This window comes from Bidens hawaiensis, unplaced genomic scaffold, assembly GCF_021521415.1.
Source record: "Bidens hawaiensis isolate Kalapana, Puna unplaced genomic scaffold, B.hawaiensis_p1.1 tig00010570_1, whole genome shotgun sequence".
NCBI classification, from domain to species: domain Eukaryota; kingdom Viridiplantae; phylum Streptophyta; class Magnoliopsida; order Asterales; family Asteraceae; genus Bidens; species Bidens hawaiensis.
The window spans coordinates 507,897-514,456 of NW_027491808.1; the positions used below are offsets into that span (position 1 = coordinate 507,897).

The following is a 6,560-nucleotide window of genomic DNA, read 5'->3' on the forward strand; positions in this document are numbered from 1 at the left end:
GCAAATATGCACGAATGTTTAAAGATCATGTCTCCTCAAATTGTGATTATGTAATTTTTAGCTTTACCGACTACTACAACATCTTGTACGAAAATAACACGGCATTGAAGGAACGCCAATGTAAGTGCTTGCACTTCCCGCACATCACCGGTTAGGAGTTGGTGTCGCTCTAGGAGCTGATGACATAACAGAACATGTAAAACACACCAATAAACGGGACAAAATGACAAGCCCTCAGCCAAATACATACCCCAATCGAGCAGACTTTAAGAATCAACGGTTATAACAAGTTGAATAATCTTATAAATAAAGAAAATCAATTGATCAACATTAAAATTCTTAATGTTATGATTAATGGAAACAAAAATATTAATAAAAAATGAACAAAATGATTAAAGAAAATGTAAAGATGGGTAAATAAGTCAAAACGCGGAATTTAAATGTAAAACAATTAGACTTGTCAATACTTCTATTAAAAACAATAAATAGATATAAATATAAAACACGTATTAGTATGTATAGTTGTATTGAATATAATAAAATAATAAACATTGTGCTATATATATAAAAATATAAAAAATGCATAAAAACAAAGAAAGATAGGGCCAAATTTTCAACTTAATAGGATAACTGTTTAAGCATACACAAAAACAACACTCTAAACAACCCTGCAGATGTAGGCAACATATTTGTACAGTCACTTAGTACTAAAATACCTAGTTATTTTCTTCTTCACTCATTTTTACACAAACATGAGCCTGGAAGGTAAATAGCAAACCTTAAAAACTAGTGCATTTACAGTTCCTTCTTTTTAGTACAACTAATAATAATAATAGAACTTCATTTCCAAATACGCATGTAACACGACACTTTTTCATAGCTCCAACTAGCCTCCTTCCGTTAGCTGTACAACTCTTCCTACCCTAACCACCATGTGACAGTTGGGCTGCAATCCTCCTTTCTGCAATTGTTAACAAAAACACCATCAGACCAGTTAAAAAAAAAAAACAGGTCAACGTTAGACTTTTGAGAGTCAACCCACTTCCAGCTTCAAAATTCAAAAGTTTGAAAATTTCATGTCGGTTACTTACAAATGACTCGACTTGGATTTTCTTCTCACTAACGGGCCAAGCAGATCAAATAAAAAAAGCAGTTAAAAAAAACGGGTTGATTTAAACTTTTGAGAGTCAAAACAACTTCCAGCTTCGGAAACTTGTTTGCAATTTCAAGTCATTTACATATGAATGACTCGATTCGAATTTTCTATCATCACTAACGGGCCAACCAGGTAAAATATAAAAAATTATTAAAAAGCAAACGGGTCAACACACAAGTTAAAAGTAGATCAAAAGTGAAACGGATAGTTTATGTAATCGTATTAAACAGATCGAATAATAATAACAACAAAACCTAAGTTCTACGACAGGCCTGGGCATGGCCTGTTTAGCCTACCCTAAGAAAATACAGGAATTACAAGCAAAGATTAAAAAAAATGAAAAGCAAATACGTACCCCCAGCAGCAACAAGTTTCTCCACACGAGCAACAATATGTTTTCCATACATGTACTTTTTCAGCGCGTTAAGATGAACTTTAATTTGTCCCAGTATATGCTCACGTTCTTGATCAGTACAAGTTTCCAATATTTTTTGCACAACATAATTTGCAAATTGATCTTTCATCATTGCCTGAAAAAAATTACATACCAATTGCTAAAAAAAGAAGTTAAAAAAAAAATACAAAAACAAGCACCTTGTCATAATATAGACAAGAAGTGTGTTTTCTATTATTATTATTATTATTATTATTATTTTGAATTTATTTTTTTATTAAATATACCTGAAGAGGCTTGTTCTCATCAGTGGTACCAAGCATCTCACTCACAAGAAGTTGGCGTTCGCTTATATCACCAAAAGTCAAACACTTTTCAACAACATTTGATGCAAACTTTTGTTGACTCATTTGGACAATCTTTCCCGCCAATTCATGGATTATTATATAACGTTCATCCGGTTTTCCATGTTCCAACACATGCTGTTCCAAATTCCAAACAAAAGTAACATAAATTTACATTCAAGAAACAAAAATATCAAAAAAAAAAACTAACTATATAATTCAGACCTGTACAACGTAATTCCCATACTGATCTTGTGCAAGCATGCTTACACATGCAAGAATCTCACGCATCACCTTGTTTTGTGTTTCTTGATCTTCACAGTGCTCGAGTACCCTCTGCAAAAAAATAAATAAAAACAATTAATTTACGAGTTAGCGGGCCCAACCCGACCCATTTTGACCCGCATAAAAAGTTTCTATTTTGACACGCATAACCAGACCCGACCTGCCATTTTGTAACCTCCAACTTGGATAACTGAAAAGGGTACACATATTTTACCTGGATGACACGGCACCCGTATGGATGGGTGGAAAGTGTGACAACTTGATCAAAGAAAGTTGTAATGATAAATTGAATATGTTGTTCCGGAACACATTCAATGCACTTTTGAATAGCGTGATTTCCGTTTTGATCACGAACGCATCGCATGATGTGACCGTCAAGCTCTTCCACCATTTTGATCTTTTGGTCCAAGTCAACAACTTCAATTGCCTGAAAAATCAGCATTTAGAAACACCATAAAGAATATAACAATAAGTCAATAACTAAAGATAGCAACTTTAGCCCATATATGGTGAATGTTAACCGGTCAAACAGGTATCATTAGAACATATAGCTTAAAAAGGAAAACATGTCAAACGGTTCATAAAGCAAAATATTGCAAACATTCTGGATTACACAACAACCATACATTTGAAGACTGAGAGTCAACACATGACCTAAAAGCTTTCCCGCTAATTCTCTTCTTTGCGCAGGCATTCCATGCTCAAAAAACTAAAAATTTAAAAAAAAGTCAACCAACGAACATGAAAGTCAACTTTGTTTTCTGAAAGAGCAAAAAATTAAAATGATGATACCTTCTGAATAACATAGTTTCCAAACACATCAGTCATTAAAGTAAGAGCCTGGGGAAAAATCTCCTTAAAAACCATATTTTTTTCTTCAGTTGTTGCAGTTTCTAGTTTCTGTTGAATAAACCGACTCCCGTATTGATCTGCACTGATCATCATAAACAATACCAGATTTAGTATTCATAAATAACTTCAAAAAAGGTTATCTGTCATAAAGATTTCAACAAAGATTTATAAACAAGTACCTAAATTCAACGACATGATTCGCGATTTCCGAAAGCTCAAACGACTTGGTTTTATTACTCTTAAACTCATCAAGCAAAGACGACCCAAAACTATTATCGCCGCCATCTAAATGCCACTGGCCCATAACGCCACCACCACCGCCTAAGTTTCTAATTTGAGGGGAGAATCGGGAATTCAGTTCACCAAGCCTGATTGGGCTTCCTGGCCCACGAGGAGAGTTTGGAAGTGGGCCCAGTAATGGGCTACCAGGATAAGATAACCGAAGCCCAATACCAGAATTTCCATTATAACCATGGTGGGTTGGGCTAGTGGTCTTCCCTCCAAAACCGGGATTCCCATAATATTGCGATTTTTGTGGTGAAGATATGTTTGCAAGATATACTTTTTGAAGTAAATCGAAATACGAATTGCCACCTGACGGGTCATTAAGGGCGGCAATTTGGGCGGCAGCGGCGAGTTCAGTGCTTCTCAGGTACTGAAGATACATTGGGTCGATTAAAGACGCGTTTCCAGACATTTGGGCCGCAAGTCTGCTCGGGTTTTGTGGTTCAATTCCAAATCTTGATTCCATTCCCGGGAAAGCCGTGGCAGCAGCGTTCTCAAAAAGTGGCGGCAGGTTCAAATTGCCAGCTTGGCTGGACATCATTTGTGGCGAGTTGACTGAGTTGCCCGAATACCCGCTACCACCATAGTTCGAGTATGACGGATCCCAACCGCCATAAAAGTTGTTAGAAGTTCCATCAACAAAATTGTTTATATAATCGGTGCTTTGATCGAACTGGGCCCGATTCTTGCTTTCACCCTTGACTCCATTTGACAAACTCATTCCCGACAATGATGCTGCTACATCTTCTGACTCTTTAGAGTGAGACGAACCCACATCAAAAAAGGTTTGACCTTTATGATTCGGGTTGACCCGTTTGCCCCCAATTGGGGTAGGAACCGGGCTGGGAACCCGGGCAATGTGTTGCGGGTCAGGGGTCCCGCTTCTTGATAAAGAAGCAGCCAATGCAGCAGCATAAGAGTACGATGTTTGCCCGTTACCGTTTTGGGCCCCTGTGGGTCCCATTGTTTCATCACTGGTTTCAAAGGCGTTACGGCTAGCAGGTCGAGACGGGTGCCGAGAAGGTGGAGAAGAACGGGTCAAATCATCCTGAAAAATTGAAATATTATAGCAAAATTATCATACTAAATATCAAATTAAGGTAAACTAACAAAAGTAAGTTTCATAATTTAAAACGAAAAAAAAGTAAAAATTCACCTAACTAACAATAGTTAAAGTTTCATAATTTAAACCAAAAAAAATTAAAAATTCACCTGAAAAATCTCAGAAAGACTCTTCTGTTTGCTACCCAACCCTAAACCAGGCAGCCCGATCAACCCATCACCGCCCCACTCAGCAGAAACCTTAACTTTCTCAACCTCAGAATTCTCAGCCTCTAGTTTCTTTTGAGTTGAAACCTGGCGGCATCGAGAAGGCTGACACACCGCTGCCGCCACCGCTGCCGCCTTTCCTCCTATCTCCAATCCCACCTAACCCGACCCCACCACCGCCTTGCATTCTTTGAGTAAACCTACAATCCTCTTTCGACAACAGTGGTGGCGGAAGCCTAGGGTTCAGATTAACATTGGAATAATAATAAGACACATAAGCAGGATCAGCCCTAAGTTCATCTTCACTCATAAATCCATTTCCACCAGCAAACTCAGAAGATGCTAAACTATTAATATTACTGTTATTATTATTATTATTGTTATTATGACCAAATAAACTACCCATTGCACTCAAAGAACCCTCTACAGTCGGCGGAGCCGAACCGCTTCTATACATATTCAACTCTTTTTCATACTCGGTATCTTCTCGCCTTTCATGAAGCAACACCCCTATTTCTTTCTCCAAATCATCCCCAAATGAACCCTCACTCATCATAGGTCTCCTACCCAATTCAGACAGCATTTCCACAGATAAAACTAGTATTCAATCTACTAAATAGACTTCTGCAGCTAAAAGGAACAATACACAGATAAAAAAACAATCTTTTAACCTAAATAATCAAAACCCAGATGAAAGATTGATTTTTTAAGCTAAATAACGAAAACCCAGATGATAAAAACTATCTTTTAACCTAAACAACAAAAACCCAGATGAAAGTCTACAGAAATTGTATGTTAAGCTGATAAAAATCGAATCTTTAATGACTTAGACAACAAAAAGAAAGAAACCCTAGAAGACAAAACAATCTTGAAACCTGTAAAGATGAAATCTTTGATCAAGATTGCAAGAAGAGTGAGATTAAAGAAAAGGGTATGCAGGCAAAAGAAGAAGAGAAGAGTGATGAGGTTTGAGGGTTTGAGTTTGTTGTTGGAGTCATACATGTATATATGTATGTATAATGTTTCAAGAAAAGGTTAATCAGGCGGCGAATTGGTTCTTGCAAGAACCCTTTTTAGGGTTTTGTTTCATGTAACAAAATAGAAAATTTTAAATTTCCACAAGTAACCAAGTCCACTTGATTTTTCTTTTTGGCTCTCCATAATTTTTGTTAATGGTTTATGGTAATGTAATAGGATGCGATCTTCATGCATCACTCTTATGGTGATAGTGCAGGCATATACGGCTCGTATAGGACACGCATGACTGACAAGTGTAAATAGAGGACATACAAAACAGCTTTTTCAAGTCCTATACGGCCCGTATAGCCCTATGCGAGCGTATAGACGAAAGTTGTTGTGTGAAAATTCATGGTGGTGTATGAAGACCCTATGTCAAAGTAATATTACCACCTTAATGTTTCAAATATAAAAGTTGTTTAACGAGCCGACTTGTTCATAAGTTGCTCAAAGTCAACTCGTTTAAAATATATATCAAATCAAGCTTTTTTGGGTCTGAGGTTAAATTGGAACTCATTTGCATTCGAGCTACACTCCCAAGTTGTATGTATTAAGCTTTACTAGAATCGTAAGCTTGAACGAGTCAACTATTTAGATAAATATAAATTTATTATTTAATAAATATAATTGCAAATATTATCATATATATAAATGTGTTAAATATGACAAAACAGTTTATATTATGTTATGTATAAAACTATATGTGTAAATAAGATAGTTTATAACTAATAGCAATTATGAGCTCGACTCAACCATAAAAATAAAGCCTAAATAAGTCAACTTCAAGCTCCTATAAGCTAAAAGAACTTAAGCTCTAACTTAGACAAGCTTGGGTTTGTGTTATCTAGTTTAAACAATTAAACCCCTAGAGCAAATAAAAAAGCAAGCATACCGGTTTCCTTTTTCAATATTCACAAAAAATCACCATTTCTTGTTTATGTACAATTTAAATTTTTAT

The 6,560-nt window shown here is 36.2% G+C and overlaps 1 pseudogene across 1 annotated transcript; it reads right to left on the reverse strand.

Moving 5' to 3' along the window:
* Window positions 1-607: 607 nt before the first annotated feature.
* Window positions 608-5,205, reverse strand: LOC143535701 (pumilio homolog 1-like; annotated as a pseudogene). Its single transcript, XR_013135752.1, has 9 exons — window positions 4,529-5,205; window positions 3,211-4,364; window positions 2,972-3,113; window positions 2,781-2,888; window positions 2,394-2,606; window positions 2,120-2,230; window positions 1,838-2,032; window positions 1,512-1,686; window positions 608-961 (listed from the first exon to the last, which is right to left on the reverse strand). The product of XR_013135752.1 is annotated as a pumilio homolog 1-like (transcript).
* Window positions 5,206-6,560: the final 1,355 nt, after the last annotated feature.